The 16,181-nt window shown below is 39.7% G+C and overlaps 1 long non-coding RNA gene across 1 annotated transcript in view; it reads right to left on the reverse strand.

Annotated features, from left to right (window-relative positions):
- Positions 1-517: 517 nt before the first annotated feature.
- The window catches only part of LOC138422146 (uncharacterized), a 378,128-nt gene continuing 362,464 nt past the window's right edge, over positions 518-16,181 (reverse strand). The window contains exon 4 of the long non-coding RNA XR_011249756.1: positions 518-1,178. This is a non-coding gene — a long non-coding RNA (uncharacterized lncRNA). The remainder of the gene's footprint in view (positions 1,179-16,181) is intronic.

The following is a 16,181-nucleotide window of genomic DNA, read 5'->3' on the forward strand; positions in this document are numbered from 1 at the left end:
AACAAAACCAAAGGCAAATTTTATCAGATAAATAAGTTTGGGTGTGAAAAAAAAAGTGAAAATGTTAGTTGCCCCGTCATGTCCGACTCTTTGCGACCCCATGGACTGTAGTCTGCTAGGCACCTCGACACAGAGACCGAACCCAGGTCTCCTGCATTGCAGTCAGTTTCTTTACCGCCTGAGCTACCAAGGAAGACCCAAAATGTTAGTCACTTGGTCGTGTCTGACTGATTGTGACCCCATGGACTGTAGCTCTCCAGGCATGGAATTCTCCAGGAAAAAATACTTAATAACTTTTCAAACTGGTTTCAAGGCCATAAATGAATACAAAGTGCATATACATACATACATATATATATATATATATATATATATATATATATATATATTTAAAGTATAAACATTAAGGACCATAAATGGTGTGAAAATCTATTTAAATGTGTTGCTCTCTTTATCCAAGAAGATGAAAGAGGTTTTATTGAATTTCTTTCATAGTATTTTGAGAGAAGGAAGGCCATTTTTAGATACAAATTTATTTTCAGCTGAAACTTTCAATGTGTTTGCTGCCATAGCTCTGCTAATTTATCAAATTACAGTTAAAATTAAAGGTGAAAAAAAAACTCACCCTGTTTCTCAGATTTAATCACAGTAAATAGGCTCACAAAGTAAATTCAGGCCATCTGTGATTACTTCCTATTCCTGTGTAAATTCTGTTTTCCAACTGGGTATTATTCTAATGAAACTATAACTTAAGTCCACGTCAGATTAGCTTCAGTTAGTTTAAAGGGCCTCTGTGAGGATGGAAAAACTGTCTTGTAATACTAGGAGATGAATGGAAAAACAAGAACTAATAGATGGTGAGGATTTGTCCCTTTAATGGCTATCGTCTTTTTCAGAACAGCTTTTCTTCATTTTCTAGTAACATGATTTACCCCTCTGGGTTGATGAGAAGTCAGAAAGCCTGGACTTGATCAGCTATAGTGTCCTTCTGTCCTCAGACTTTGTGGAAGCCAAGACGCCAAGTGATGATCGAGGGAGCCAAACACATTTCTTCTGAAATTGTTCCACCTGAGGCTGATGGGACAGAACTTCTTTACTTTTCTGGTGGCAGAGTTGTTGGGCTGACTTGAAGGATGACTTTTCCCTTCACATGGAGACAGAGGATGAGGCCAATGTAGCTTTAAAAAAAAAAAAAAAGCAGAGATGACAAACAGAAATAGAGAAAAATATAGTCTTAACAGCACTGATGGAATGCCTTGATAGGATTCAGAGATGATATTAAGTAATTCCTGAGGCCAATATTATTATTTGTCCTGAGGCCGATTTTGTAAGCCTATGAACTCCCATTACTGAGTGAAAGCTAGTTTGTGTTGTACTTTTATCACTTGAAACTAAAAATGGTTTCTGTATTAGTGGTCCTCAGAGCTGAAGTTTTCTTTTCACTCTGGCATGGCATACTGATTTCTGCTAGTTTAGTTTCCTTCTGCCCTTAGTAATCTCACTTTTCGCCATTGCTCTGACTATTTTTCCAAACTGTTTTCCAACAAAATCTTAAAGGGTGTACCTTGCACTATATATTCATGATGAATGTTCTGGAAGGTTAAGAATAATATATCTTTGTAGTACAGAAATCTTAGAAATGTTTGTGTATACTCTTCATAAAATTCTGGATTTTCTACCTTATGGCACCCCACTTCACAAGCCACTCCATTTAACAAGCTAGAAAATGGCTTGCAAAGTAGACTCACTGGAATTATATCACTCCAGGAGACATCTTTATTGTTTTAGTAAAAGAATGTTTGGCTGGAACATAAAACAACTTTTAGTGTTCTTTCTAGCATCCTGTAAGGATTGAGATTCTGGGAAAATAATACAATAAAAATAACAAAAATCACATTTTCCAGGATTCATAAGTATTAATAGTTGAGAGCCAATCATATGGTAAGAGAGTACTCACTGAATTTAGAATTAGAAGACATCTGAGACATATTTGACAATAAGTGAAAGGCACATACCCTAAGGATCTCAAACAAATTTAATAACCACTAGATTACAACTAAAATTGATCATATGAATGGCTAAGTCAGTCACAGAGAAGTTTGCCCTGGAAATACAACCACTTATTGTCTCTTATTTAATTTTTTAATATAAATTTATTTATTTTAGTTGGAGGCTAATTACTTTACAATATTGTATTTAATCTTTTAATCCAGCATCTTCCCAGTCTCTGTGCCACTCAAACTCTTGATATACTGCAGGGAAATATTTATTGTTATAAACATATATATATGTTATATATTGTTATAAATATATATATATGTTATAAATATTTATATTGTTATAAATATTCATTTCCAAATGCTTATGACTAAGAATTTGAGAAGAACCAATAGCATAACATGAAAATATTTACTAATCAACTCTCTGTTAACGTTCAGTTCAGTTCAGTTCAGTTGCTCAGTCATGTCCAGTTCTTTGCGACCCCATAAACCGCAGCACACCAGGTCTCCCTGTCCATCACCAACTCCCAGAGTCCACTCAAGCTCAAATCCATTGAGCCGGTGATGCCATCCGACCATCTCATCCTCTGTTGTCCTTTTCTCCTCCTGCCCTCAATCTTTCCCAGCATCAAGAGTTTTTCAAAGGAGTCAGTTCTTCACATCAGGTGTCCAACATATTGGAGTTTCAGCTTCAGCATCAGTCCTTCCAGTGAACATTCAGGGCTGATCTCCTTTAGAATGGACTGGTTGGATCCCTTGCTGTCCAAGGGACTCTCAAGAGTCTTCTCCAACACCTCAGTTCAAAAGCATCAATTCTGTGATGCTCAGCTTTCTTTATAGTCCAACTCTCACGTCCATACAAGACAACTGGATTAGTCCCCACCAAAACATGCCAGTCAACTTCACAGTGGCATTATCTTCTTTGTCTTTCCAGTTGCAACATGAAATTGCAAATCTTGCCAAAAAATTTTACAAAGGTGAGGAAAGGTTTTTTAGAGAGTTGTTGAATTCCATTGAAAGCTGTTAAAAAGGAGAGTCTAGCAGATTTAAATGGATTAGCAATCAAACAAGACAAAAATTAATATATATAGGAATGCAAAATAAAATGATTTGAATATTAAAATAAAGTGACATTGATGAAACTCTTTTCTGTTTTTTTAAAAAATATATTATCTATGTACTATTATCCTTCTGCTATAATGTCACTGTCACCAAAATCCTATTTTTATCCATTCTTTGCATTTCCTAAGAACTTCAATATAGATAAACTTAAGTGATAATCTAAATTTTGCTTAATAAATAAAAATTATTTTCATGTTTTTAGTTTTATTTTTTTAAGAATAGTTCTCAAACAAACCTCACTTGTCTAATTCACTTAGAAAAGCTGATCTGCATTTTAAATGAATTAATTCTGAGTGGCCCTTTCTTGATTCCAATTTTCTTTTGGTAATAAGAACCCTTGTGTCTCTCTGACAACACTTATCACATTGTTGATGCTTATGTTTTCCGTACCAAACTATGAACTCTTTAAAGTCTGGTAACTTCTTTCATTCATGCTTGATTTCTCTAATGCCTAACTGAGTACCCACTCATAGTGCTGGTGGAATAAGTGAATGGATGAGCAGATGACTCTAACATGTATCAGCATCTATCTTGTCAATGGCCCTGGCATTTCCATTTAAGATTGACGTCCTGGCTCCTGGAGGTCTTATAGTCTATTTCTAGAGGCAGAGACCTGCACAAAATAATCTCTTGAATCCCTTAAAATTTATCAATCTCTATTTTGGATTTGGACTCCTTTGAAAATATAATCTTGAAGTGGACTTAAAACATAGATAATCATAACTCACATGAAAAATGTTTCCAAGATATCCAAAGGATATCTCACAAAACTATTTCTTGTCACTAAGAAGGGCCAACTTTTAGATGAGAAATCTACATGCACATCTTCCAGGAGTTATGATACCTGCTTGAGAATGGTCTCATGTAGATTCCAGGAGCCAGTGGCACAATAAACTTCTGCCCAAAAGGTCTTGAGACAGCCCAGAAGGCGGCTCAGAAGCTGGCTGGACTTGGAATGAGGTTGGCCCCAGAAGGGTTTGCACACTCACCCTACAGTTACTGACATGCTTCTTTGATTCACTTAATGGAAAGTAACCCTAAAGGAGGCCCTCTCTGGCTGGCCTGAAACTATATGGCTCAGACTAAACATATTAAATACATTACAGCAAATTGGTCTTTGGCCCCTGGTAGCTGCAGGGCTACAGGGAGGACAAAAATCTTTGCTGCTGTCAGGACATTGGAAATCTGCCACTAGAGATGCAGATGGAGGTAGGGATGGACTTTCCAAAGATTCAAAAATAGGAATCATTATTCAATTAAAATAGATTGATTTAATGGCTTAGAGGATGATATAATGTGCCCAGGAGGGACCCACAAAAGGCTTTTGTGAGCTAGAACAAAAACTCTGAAAAAGCATCCCGGGAGTTTCATGCCGTGTTATATGGCCCTGCATTTGGAGGCAACTGAATGCCACACACAGATCAATATTAGTATGAATACTTTACATCATTTCTTTACCCTAAAGAGAGACTAATGAGGGCTGACTTAATACAGCTCAACTTACTGATCACCTACTATGTCCCAGGTGTTTTTCTCGTCACTGCTATATCAACATGTCTTAAAAGCACTCTAACATCTGAAACAGGTTTCTTAAAAAGGAAGAAGTCTACCTTGGATACCTTTGGATAACTCTGGTTCAGTTGACTCCTAAACTAGCTGTCCATCCAATTTAGATGTTTCTTTGGATGAGGAGGCAGTGACCAGAAAAACTATAATAGGTCCCTGAGGAGTTGGAAAAAGTAAAGTATATTTAGAGTTGTGCAACCATCACTGTTGCAGAAAAGGCAGAGGAAACAGAGATCAAATTGCCGACATCCACTGGATCATCGAAAAAACAAGAGAGTTCCAGAAAAACATCTACTTCTGCTTTATTAACTATGCCAAAGCCATTTACTGTGTGAATTGCTGGGGTCCAGCCCCAGTGGATCCAGGGTGATTTGAAGGTGGGGACAGAGTTGGCAACCTTGGAAAAATACATATTTAATTACAGATATAGAGAGAGATTAGAAACAGATAGTGTAGTAGAAAGATTAGTGGAGAAAAAGAGGCTTAATAACTTGGATTACATGGAATAGCATCCATGCTACAGATGGGAAGTCAGCCAGAAAAACAGGGAGCAAGAAAGAAGCGACATGGGGGAATCAGTCTTTCTGGAAACTGATCCGATTTCTTTATTTTGGGGTTTGCTTTTATACCTTTTGTTACACATAGGGATGAATACAGAGTCATGTGGGGTTCAGCAGTCCTGACCTTTATCAAAATCAGGTGCTTCACATAAATGTATTAAAAAAAAAGGTCTTAGGGATATTACATCATCTTCTGGCCATGAGACCTGCTGACATTTTATGATCCTTTCTTTCTGATAACCAAAAAACTTATTTTTTCCAAGGGTGTTTTTTCTTAAACCAGGCACCACCCTTCAAATAAAGTTACATTCCTATAGGGTGAGGGTGTAGTGACTTACAATCAAGAAAGGAATTTATTTAACCCAAGGTTAACATGATTAATCTTAAAGGTTAATACTTATTTCTCCTATATGCTTAAAGGTTAATGCTTATTTCTCCTAAATGCTAGTTATATTCATTATAAGGGCAGGGAACATGAAGATTTAGCAGCAAACATCAGCCCAACAAATGAAAATCCTTTCACCAATGTTCCCCTTAAGATCTATTTAGTCTTAAGATAGTGATAAAGTTACATTTTTACATAGCAAGGACACAGTGATTTATAACAAAGTACAGTGATCTATTACAAAAGAGAAAATCCATTAACTCAAAAAGTCTAGTATTGCTAACATCAAAAACTACTATATTTCCTTTTCTATATTCCAAATACATTGATTAATATATTCCCAGGTGCCTAAGGATATGGAGGCCTGGCGGCAATCATTGACTCAACAAGAAAAAAAGCCCTATGCTAATTAAGACTCTCAAAATACTCCAAAACTCTCTGTGCTGTTTATGGTTAAGAGGTAGTAAACAATCATGTGCATAGTGGCAGGAGTATGGATAATCCTGTCACACAAACTAGTCTGTCAGCAGAGAGGTTTGACCTGAAACACCCTTGTCACACCCAAGGGAGGGAATTAGCAGCAATTACTGGCGCAACAAATGAAAAACCCTTCACCAATATAATTCCTAACCAACCCACTATACTAATAATTTCCAACTCCCCAAAAGAATTTGCCTTTAGTAAGTCTAAAACATCTCGTGCCTCTCGGGTTGGGAGGCTGTAAACAATCACATGTGGCTGGATGAACCTATACAGGCGGGCTAGATAAACTTCAGAGGAGTCCGTAAGCTGAAACAGTCTGTCACGCACAGGAATTTTTATTGCCTTGGAGCTGCACGTTTACTCCTTCTCCAAGAGAAACGGTTATGGGGGAGAGCCCCCCGTAAAGTCAGAGGTGTAGGTGAGAGCATAAAACAGACTCTGGTTTGGGGGTAGATGCTCAGGAACAGGGGGTTTCCTGAGGCTTGATCACGCCTTTGCGTATGCCAAGCCTCCTTCCTCGTGACCTTTGCCATGGGCGGAATTCCTCACGCTGGCCCCCGGCAGTGAATGACAACAAACTGTGGAAAATTCTTCAAGAGATGGGAATACCAGACCACCTGACCTGCCTCCTGAGTAATCTGTATACTGGTCAAGAAGCAACAGCTAGAACTGTACATGGAACAACAGACTGGTTTCAAATCAGGAAAGGAGTACACCAAGGTTGTATATTGTCACCCTGCTTATTTAACTTATATGCAGAGTACATCATGTGAAACTCCGGGCTGGATGAAGCACAAGTTGGAATCAAGATTGCCAGGAGAAATACCAATAACCTTAGATATGCAGAAGACACCACCGTTATGGAAGAAAGTGAAGAAGAATTAAAAAGCCTCTTGATGAAAGTGAAAGAGGAGAGTGACAAAGTTGGCTTAAAACTCAACATTCAGAAAATGAAGATCATGGCATCTGGTCCCATCACTTCATGGCAAGTAGATGGGGAAACAGTGGAAACAGTGACAGACTTAATTTTCTTGGGCTCCAAAATCACTGCAGATGGTGACTGCTAGCATGAAATTAAAAGATGCTTGCTCCTTGGAAGAAAAGTTATGACCAACCTAGCATATTAAAAAGTAGAGACATCACTTTGCCAACAAAGGTCCATCTAGTCAAAGCTGTGGTTTTTCCAGTAGTCATGTATGGATGTGAGAGTTGGACTATAAAGAAAGCTGAGTGCCAAAGAACTGATGTTTTTGAACTGTGGTGTTGGAGAAGACTCTTGAGAGTCCCTTGGACTGCAAGGAGATCACACCAGTCAATCCTAAAGAAAATCAGTCCTAAATATTCTTTGGAAGGACTGCTGCTGAAGCTGAAACTCCAATACTTTGGCCACCTGATGCGAAGAGCTGACTCATTTGAAAAGACCCTGATGCAGGGAAAGATTGAAGGCAGGAGGAGAAGAGGGTGACAAAGGATAAGATGGCTGGATGGCATCACTGACTCAATGGACATGAGTTTGAGTAAGCTCTGGGAGTTGGTGATGGACAAGAAAGCCTGGCGTGCTGCAGTCCATGGGGTCACAAAGAGTGGGACGCGACTTAAGCACCTGAACTGAACTGAACCATCACTGCAATCAAATCTAGAACATTTTTACTGACCCTCAAAGAAATCCCATTTTGGAGAACTGATATCATCAAGATGGTGATATAGGTTGTTCCGTCCTTCAATCCCCCTCACAAGAGGGCCAGCTGACAACTATCTGTAGACAAGACACCACTGTGAAAATCCCAGAACCTGAGAAGGGGAGGCTGAAGCACCCCCTGGACCCCAGAGACCAAGAAAGACTACATTAGAAGGGTAGAGGAATAGTTACACTTTCATCCCCAGCCCTAGGCTGGCACGGTGTCACACTGACAGCATTCCCCAGGCCTATGGTGGACAATCTAAGGAAAATCTAAGGTGGACATCCAGTCCCCCAGCGTGGTGAAACACTTCCCAGGAGGTACACTAAGGTCTTCCTTCATATGGGTCGTCACTGGGGAAATCTGCAGGGCTTAACCGATGAAGAGCAGACAGAGATGAAGAGCAATGCTTACAGCAACTGTGCTTGGATCCTGCAGACAATGTTACTGCTTTCAGCTGCACCTGAGGAGATGGCCCAGCTATTGGCTCTGCCCATCTGTGGAGCTAAGTCATGACCCTGTCTGTCCAAAGATCTTAGTTGGCAGTTTTGCCTGATTTGGGTCCCTAGTCAATGGGCAATATCATCCATGGAATCAGTTCTGTGACCCTACCTGGGCAGAGAAGCAAGTTTGAAGACCTGCCCAATGGCAGAGGGTAACCATAAGTCCCACCCCACAAGGAAGCTGCTCAAAGAATCTGGGCAGTTGCAGAGCCCACCTGTAGCCAGCAGCCTTGCCAGTAGCCTTGCCCAACTGCTGAGTATAAGCCTCTGGTCCCACAAAACCAGAGAACCCAAACAGTGCCCATGGGCTTCAGAGACTAGCCTACCATACTGCCCAGCCCTGAAGCATAGCTTAAAACACCATTCAGGAGCAGAGTGCAGCACTAGGGTTGGTCAAATTGCTAAACACAGCCTTTGGCCTCCCTCAGGCAGGAGCCCAGCTAGTGACCTCACCCAAGCTTGATGCACAGCTTACAAGAACTCAGACCGAGACCATGCCGAACTACAGAGCACAGTTCCCAACCTCACCCAACTGCAGTTTACAGTGGGAAGCCCTGTCTGACAAGAAACACAGCCAGTGTCTAAACCCAAAAACAGAGCACAGCAAGAGATCTAGCTGATCACAAAGCCCAGCCTGCAGCCCTGCCTGGTGGGAGGGCACAGCCTGAGTCTCCACCTCACCAAGAGCCACTCAGGAGCCCAACGAAGCCTTGCCCAATCAGAGTCCAACCACTGGTTCCTGCCACAGAACAAAGACCACAAACTTGCCTGACCAGAGAGGCTTACAGGACCCGGATAATGGTCTCAACTGGCCACAGAGAAGACCCAGCAGCCCCATGCAACAAAGGAGCTCACCCAGCAGCCATGCTTGCATAGAGAGCCAAGGCACCAGTCACATACAGCTTTCAGAGATAGAAGCACCATGCCCCAACTTCACAGTATGAGTAGCACTCTAGCCCAGTTACACATTCCACTAGCCTATCTACAGGAATAACCAGCTGACCCAACTAGTACACCATGCTGAACTGACTGGTAAGGCTTTTGTCCTGCCAAAGCAAGCTTGTAAACTCTAGCAAAAGGTCTACTTACACAAATATGGAGATACCAACATGACTATATAAAGATAACAAGGAATCATAAAACAGAAATCAATAAAGCTCCAATCAGATCAGCTCAGTTCCATTACTCACTCATGTCTGACCCTTTGTGACCCCATAGACTGAGCACACCAGGTTTCCCTGTCCATCACCAACTCCCAGAGCTTGCTCAAACTCATGCTCACTGAGTCAGTGATGCCATCCAACCGTCTCATCCTCTGTTGTCGCCTTCTCCTCCCGCCTTCAATCTTTCCCAGCATCAGGGTATTTTTATATAAGTCAGTTATTTGCATAAGGTGCCCAAAGTATTGGAGTTTCAGCTTCAGCATCAGTCCTTTCAGTGAATATTTAGGGTTGATTTCCCTTTAGGATTGACTGGTTGGATCTCCTTGGAGTCCAAGGGACTCTCAAGAGTCTTCTTCAACCCCACAGCTCAAAAGCATCAATTATTTGATGTTCAGCCTTCTTCATGGTCCAACTCTCACATCCATACATGACTATTGGAAAAACCATAGCTTTGACTAGATGGACTTTTGTTAGCAAAGTAATGTCTCTGCTTTTTAATATGCTGTCTAGGTTTGTCATAACTTTTCTCCCAAGGAGCAAGAGTCTTTTAATTTCATGGCTGCAGTCACCATCTGCAGTGATTTTGGAGCCCAAGAAAGTTAAGTCTGTGATTGTTTCCATTGTTCCCCCGTCTATTTGCCATGAAATGATGGGACTGGATGCCACGAATTTTGTTTTTTGAATGTTGAGTTTTAAGTCAGCTTTTTCACTCTCCTCTTTCACCTTCATCTAGAGACTTTTTAGTTCCTCTTCACCTTCTGCTGGCAACCCACTCCAGTATTCTTGCCTGGAGAATCCCATGGACGGAGGAGCCTGGTGGGCTATGTCCAAGGGGTCACAAAGAGTCGGACACGACTGAGCGACTTCACTTCACTTCACTTCACCTTCTGCCATAAGGGTGGTATCATTTGTGTATCTGAAATTATTGATATTTCTCCTTACAATCTTGATTCCAACTTGTGCTTCATCCACCCTGGCATTTTACATGATGTACTCTGATTATAAGTTAAATAAGCAGGGTGACATATACAGCTTTGATGTATTCTTTTTCCAACTTGGAACCAGTCCATTGCTCCATGTCTGACTCTAACTGCTGCTTCTTGACCAACATAGATTTCTCAGGAGGCAGGTAAGGTGTTCTCGTATTCCCATCTCTTGAATAATTTTCCAGTTTGTTGTCATTCACACAGTCAAGTCTTTAGTGTAGTCAATGAAGCAAAAGTAGATGTTTTTCTGGAATTCTTTTGCTCAGTAAGAATGAAGATGCTGAGCCAAAGTGAAAAAAGCATCCAGTTGTAGATTTGGCTGGTGATGGAAGTAAGGCTCAATGCTGTAAAAAACAATATTGCATAGGAATCTGGAAAGTTAGGTCCATGAATTAAGGTAAATTGGAAGCAGTGAAACAGGAAATGGCAAGAGTGAACATCAATGTTTTAAGAATCAGTGAACTAAAATGGACTGGAATGGGCTAATTTAATTCAGATGACCATTATATCTACTCTTATGTGCAAGAATACCTTAGAAGAATTGGAGTAGCCCTCATAGTCAAAAAGAGTCTGAAATGCAGTACTTTGGTGCAATCTCAAAAATAACAGAATGATCTCTGTTCATTTCCAAGGCAAACCATTCAATATCACAGTAATCCAAGTCTGTGCCCCAACCACCAACATCGTAGAAGCTGAAGTTAAACAGTTTTATGATGACCTACAAGACCTTCTAGAAATAACATTAAAAAAAAAGATGTCCTTTGCATCGTATGGAACTGGAATGCAAAAGTACAAAGTCAAGTGATACCTGGAGTAACAGGCAAGTTTGGCCTTGGAGTACAAAATGAAGAAGAGCAAAGGCTAACAGAGTTCTGCAAAGAGAATGCACTGGTCACAGCAAACACCCTCTTCCAACAACACAAGAGAAAACTCTACACCTGGACATCACCAGATGGTCAATACTGAAATCAGATTGATTATATTCTTTGAAGTCAAAATTGGAGAAGTTCTATATAGTCAGCAAAAACAAGACTGGGAGCTGACACTGGATCAGATCAAGACCTCCTTATTGCAAAGCTCCAATTCCAATTCCAGTTCCAGTTCCAGTTCAGTCACTCAGTCGTGTCTGACTCTTTGCAATCCCACGAATCGCAGCATGCCAGGCCTCCCTGCCCATCACCAGCTCCCAGAGTTTACTCAAACTCATGTCCATTGAGTCGGTGATGCCATCCAGCCATCTCATCCTCTGTCATCCCCTTCTCCTCCTGCCCCCAATCCCTCCCAGCAAAACAACTGACCCTAAAAAAAAAAAAATCTATGAACTGTTTGACAAAGAATTAAGAATAATCTTCTTAAAGAAGGAATGCTGAAAAGAGTTTTTTGAGCTGAAATGAATAGACACTAAATTATAACAAGGAAACATAAAAATATAAAACATGCTTGTAGAGGTAAGAATACAGTCAAATTCAGAATATTCTAATATTGTAATACAGTGGTGTGTTAATCACTTAAATCTAGTTCAAAAGTTTAAAGGGCAGAAACGTTAAGAATAGGAATAGCTACAATAATTTGTTAATTGGATACACAATATAAAAGGAGACAAATTATGACATCAAAAACACAAATTATAGAGTGAGGAGTAAGTGTAGAGGTTTTATATGTAATAAAGTTAAGCTGCTATCAGCATAAAATAGACTGTTTATCTATAAGATGTTTTATGTAAACCTCATGGTAATGACAAAGAAATAGCCTACAGTAAATGCATAAAAGATAGACGAAAGGAATCAAAGCATAGTGTTGTGGAAAATTATCAACCCACAAAGAAAGACAGGGAAAAAAAAAAAGGAGAAAGGAATAAAGGAACTACAAAACAGCCAGGAAACAATAATATAGCTACAGTGAGTCTGCAGTTCAGTTCAGTTCAGTCTCTCAGTCATGTCTGACTCTTTGCAACCCATGAACCACAGCACGCCAGGCCTCCCTGTCCATCACCAATTGCCAGAGTCCACCCAAACCCATGTCCATCAAGTCAGTGATTCCATCCAACCATCTCATCCTCTGTCATCCTTTTCTCCTCCTGCCTTCAATCTTTCCCAGCATCAGGATCTTTTCAAATGAGTCAACTCTTTGCAACAGGTGGCCAAAGTAATGGAGTTTCAACTTCAACATCAGTCCTTCCAATGAACACCCAGGACTAGTCTCCTTTAGGATGGATTGGTTGGATCTCCTTGCAGTCCAGGGGACTCTCAAGAGTCTTCTCCAACACCACAGTTCAAAAGCACCAATTCTTTGTCACTCAGCTTTCTTATAGTCCAACTCTCACATCCATACATGACCACCGGAAAAACCATAGCCTTGACTAGATGGACCTTGTTGGCAAAGTAATGTCTCTGCTTACCTACCAATAATTACTTTAAATGTAACTTAGGTCCTTTCTCTGGAGGGCTTTATTTTATGACTTACAAGCTGTTCCCTCATTCTTGCAAGTGGAAAGGTCAAAAGATTAAAAAATAAAGGAAACAGACGATTCTGTCAGAGTAAACAAGGACAGATTGTTATGAACAATTGAAAACAGAGAAAAAAGAAATAGGAGTATGGTAGGAGAAGACAGAAGGACAGAGATCAGAAAACACAAATTATACAATAATTAACAATGTATTTTGCAGTTCTACCTAAACACTTGACCTCGTGTAATCATTATGCTAACTTAGCATTAAAGCAGCATGTTACCTGCAACAACTAGGTAGCTAGTGAAATAAACCAATGCAGGCATATAATCATCTACACAGAGCTATAACAGAGCCTGCTTTTCAAATCCTGAAAGCACAGTCAACAAACACCACCCTAATTGTTTATTTAGTTTAAAATATTTTATAAGTCATTTCAGTATCAACAACTGCTACATGATGCTACAAAATGTTCTTTTCATAAGCATTCAATTCAAAAAGATTCTAGGGGCTTTTGTGGTAGTCCAGTGGTTAAGAATCTGCCTTGCAATGCAGGGGACACTGGCTTGATCGCTGGTCTGGGACGATCCCACATGCCACAGGGCAACTAAGCTTGTGTACCAACCACCAACTACAGAGCCTGTATTCTGGAGCCCATGAGCAGCAACTACTAAGCCCATGTGATGCAACTACTGAAGCCTGTGTGCCTAGAGCCTATATGTCACAATGAGAGAAGCCACAGCAATGAGAAGCCCTCACACCACGACAAAGAGTAGCCCCTGCTTTCTGCAACTAGAGAAAGTGTGTACACAGCAACAAAGACCCAGCCCAGCCAAAAGTACATAAATGTTAAATAAATAAAAATATATATATACACATCTTAGATTTGATTTTATGTCATTGACTTCAGAGATGAACTAACATTCCATTGAATATTTACAAAAAAATTGTTTTTTAAAAATATTATTTATGTAGCTATTCAAAATTTTTAAAAAGGCATAAAAGGTGTTCAAAGTAAACACCTTAGACATGTATTTCTAAGTATATAAATCAAATCAGTAAACGGCATCATCCCTTAACATAGTGGTATATTGGCTATCTTTTCATTTGCAAGTGTTACTCTTAGGAAATTCTACAACTTCTTATTGACCCACATCACTCAAGATAATGATAATAATACGTTAAGCTAAGGCTTTCTGATTTATTAAACATGGGCTTCCTTTGCGGTTCAGCTGGTAAAGAATCTGTCTGCAATGAGGGAGACCTGGGTTCAGTCTCTGGGTTGGGAGGATACCCTGGAGAAGGGAAAAGCTACCCACTCTAGTATTCTGGCCTGCAGAATTCCATGGACTGTATAGTCCATGGGAAGTTAAAGAGTCGGACACAACTGAGTGACTTTCCTTTTCCATGCACACAATCTTGTTTTGCTGTCAGAAATTTTGGTGACCAGTTATTGCACAAAATAGTATATTTCTAGTATAAGCAGGGGGCAGGATAAGCAGGGCTTTATTTATAGAAATTAAGCAGAGAAGACGATTGTATAAAAGGTCAAATTAAATGAAACCATTAATGACTAATACCAAGACCGTTAAGTTGTGTCCATTAGTCTCTTTACAGAATACATTGTATTCTGATAATTTTTGAAATAGTTAAAAACATTAGCCTCCACTGAGAAAGTTGCTATTTTATTAAGTTGGTGAAAGTAATTATAATTTTTGCATTGTTGAAATTTGCCATTTAATATTGTAATATATTCTTACATGTGATTATATTATACATAATTCTAATGCATATTTCTCCATGTTTTTCTGCTAATGACATTACTTGCTGTTTATTCGATATGCATTTTAGAATATGGGAATGATGTTAGACAAAAGCAAATTTGAGCTATTTGAGTTCAAAATGGGTCCTAAAGCAGTGGAGACAACTCACAACAATAAATCTGGCCCAGGAACTGCTAAGGAACATATAGTGCAGCGGTGGCTCAAGAAGTTTTGCAAAGGAGATGAGACCCTTGAAGCTGAGGAGTATAGAGGCCAGCCATCTGCAGTTGACAATGACCAATGGAGAGCAATCATCAAAGCTAATCCTATTACAACTACAGGTGAGAAAGCTTGATAAGTGGGCGCCTCATGAGCTGACCACAATCAAAAAAATTGTCGTTTTGAACTGTAATCTTACTCTAAGCAACAACAACGCACCATTTTTAGATTGAACTGTAACATGCAACGAAAAGTGGATTTTATATGACAACTGCTGATGATGGCCAACTCAGTGACTGCATTGAGAGGAAGGTCCAAAGCACTTCTTAAAGCCAAACTTGCATCAAAAAAGGGTCAAGGTCATTGTTTGGTGGTCTGCTGCCTGTCTGATTGCAAATACAGCTTTCTGAATCCTGGTAAAACCATTATATCTGAGACTTATGCTCAGTAAATCGATGAGAAGCACTGAAAACCGCAACACACACAGCTGGCACTGGTCAGCAGAGAGGGCCAGATTCTCCATGACAACGCCAGACCACATATCACACAACTGATGCTTCAAAAGCTGGGGTACAAAGGCTTACCTCACCTGCCATATTCACCTGACCTCTCACCAACTGACTACCACTTCCTCAAACATCTTGACAACTTTTTGCAGGGAGAGTATTTCCACAACCAGCAGGATGCAGAAAATGCTTTTCAAGAGTTCACTGAGTCCTGAAGCATGGATTTTTATGCTACAGGAATAAGCACACTTATTTCTCATTGGCAAAAATGTGTTGACTGTAACGGTTCTGATTTTGATTAATAACAATTATTTGAGCCTAGTTATAATGATTTAAAATTTATGATCCAAAACCGCAGTTATGTTTGCACCAACCTAATAAAACAGTTCCATGATGCAATGGTGAATGGAATTGTTTCCTTAATTTCTTTTTCTACTTTCTCATTATTCGTGTATAGGAATGCAAGGGATTTCTGTGTGTTGATTTTATATCCTGCAACTTTACTATATTCATTGATGAGCTCTAGTAATTTTCTGGTGGAGTCTTTAGGGTTTTCCATGTAGAGGATCATGTCATCTGCAAACAGTGATAGTTTTACTTCTTCTTTTCCAATTTGGATTCCTTTTATTTCTTTTTCTGCTCTGATTGCTGTGGCCAAAACTTCCAGAACTATGTTGAATAGTAGCGGTGAAAGTGGACACCCTTGTCTTGTTCCTGACTTTAGGGGAAATGCTTTCAATTTTTCACCATTGAGGATAATGTTTGCTGTGGGTTTGTCATAGATAGCTTTGATTATGTT

Source organism: Ovis canadensis, chromosome 17 (assembly GCF_042477335.2).
Source record: "Ovis canadensis isolate MfBH-ARS-UI-01 breed Bighorn chromosome 17, ARS-UI_OviCan_v2, whole genome shotgun sequence".
NCBI classification, from domain to species: Eukaryota; Metazoa; Chordata; class Mammalia; order Artiodactyla; family Bovidae; genus Ovis; species Ovis canadensis.